We start from the raw sequence: 1,843 nt of genomic DNA, 5'->3' as shown, positions 1-1,843 counted from the left end.
TTTGGAAAGCAATGTCGCAGTGTCTTAGTTTCTAGGGCTGCTGTAACTAAGTAGTACAAACTAGGTGGCTTAACACAACAGAAATTCATCTCAGTTCTGGAATCTGGAAGGCCTAAATCAAGGTGTTGGCAAGGCCATGCTCCCTGTGAAATCGTTGGAAGCTGTGCCTCTTCCTACCTTCTGGTGGTTTGACACCAATTTCTTAGTGTTCCTTGGCTTGTAGCTGTAGCACTTAAGTCTCTGCCTCCATCACCACGTGGCGTTCTCCCCCATGTCTGTGTGTCTGTGCCCAAATTTCCTTTTCTTATAATGACATCAGGCCCACCTTAATCCAGTTTGGCCTCATATTAACTACTCACATCTTCAGATACCCTATTTCCAAATAAGGTCACATTCATAGAGCCAGGGATTAGAATTTAAACACGTCTTTCTGGGGAGCACAGTTTGACCCATACTAAGCAATATCGTAAAATGTTAAGCAGCACCTACCATGTGACTGAGTCATTCCACTCTTAGATATTTACCCAAGAGAAATGAAAGCTATGTCCGCATAAAAACTTGCACATGAATGTTTATAGCAACACTATTCTTAGTAGCCAAAAATTTAGAAACAACCTAAATGTCCATCAACTAATTTTTTAACATTGAGTTCCTACAAATTTTCCACAGGACCTATGGTAGATCATGGAGCAGGAGGTAGAGATATAAATGAGACAAGCTCTTTTCGGCTGCCTGACTGCCACCATCATGGGTCACAATGCATGCTCCTGGGAAGGGTCTGTCCCAGTCAGCTCTGCCCTATCGCCACAGCGTCCCCACGTGGTTGAATTTGACATCTGACGATGTGAAGGAGCTAATCTACAAACTGGCCAAGAAGGGCCTGACTCCTTCACAAGTAGGTGTGATCCTAAGAGATTCACATGGTGTTGCACAAGTATGTTTTGTGACAGGCAATAAAATCTTGAGAATTCTGAAGTCCAAAGGACTTGCTCCTGATCTTCCTGAGGATATCTACCATCTAATTAAGAAAGCTGTTGCTGTTCAAAAGCATCTTGAGAGGAACAGAAAGGATAAGGATGCTAAATTCAGTCTGATTCTGATTGAGAGCCAAATTTACCAATTAGCTCGATATTATAAGACAAAGCAAGTTCTCCACCCCCCCCCAACTGGAAATATGAATCATCCACAGCTTCTGCCCTGGTTGCATAAATTTGTCTATATACTTAGGCAATAAAGTCATTGTTTAACTAAAAAAATTAATTAATTAATTAAATGAGACGAGTTCTCACCTCAAGTAATTCAAGCAAGAAATGATCATTGCACCCCAAACTTGGAAAGAGCCTGGCTACATAAGAGGTAAGCAATAATATCGGAGAAAATATGGAAAAATAAAAGGAAGAAAGGAAAAAGGAAGAGAGGGAGGGAAGGAGAGGGAACCTTGGGGTCCATGGCCCTGGAAAATTATGCCTTTTCTTACCGTAGGCTCAAAGAGAACAGTACAGTCCCACCCCCTTCCCAAGCTGTATAAATTTTCCCATTTTCACACTATGTCCTTAAGAAAACCACATAGCCTCAATAAGCCTCAAGTTCCTCATTGTAAAATGGAGTTATTTATCCCTGGCCTGGCCATGTCACTGAGTTTCTGTTGAGGATGAAATACAGCAGTCGATGTGAAAGAGCTGGGAAAATTTATAATTTGAATTAGGGATATAAAGTATTGTCAGATGTTTGCTAATACCCCATGTGATTAGAGGAAGGGAACAGAGACAAAGCCACAGAATTCCTAATGCCAAGGTCAGTATGACAGTCTAAAGGGCCAAAATCTCAACCCTGGGCAGGTGGC

At 41.7% G+C, this 1,843-nt stretch overlaps 1 pseudogene; it reads left to right on the top strand.

Moving 5' to 3' along the window:
• Positions 1 to 757: 757 nt before the first annotated feature.
• LOC119518894 lies at positions 758 to 1,209 on the top strand (annotated as a pseudogene).
• Positions 1,210 to 1,843: the final 634 nt, after the last annotated feature.

The sequence above is a fragment of the Choloepus didactylus genome, chromosome 22 (assembly GCF_015220235.1).
Source record: "Choloepus didactylus isolate mChoDid1 chromosome 22, mChoDid1.pri, whole genome shotgun sequence".
Taxonomy (NCBI): domain Eukaryota; kingdom Metazoa; phylum Chordata; class Mammalia; order Pilosa; family Megalonychidae; genus Choloepus; species Choloepus didactylus.
This window is presented reverse-complemented; position numbering and strand designations above follow the sequence as displayed.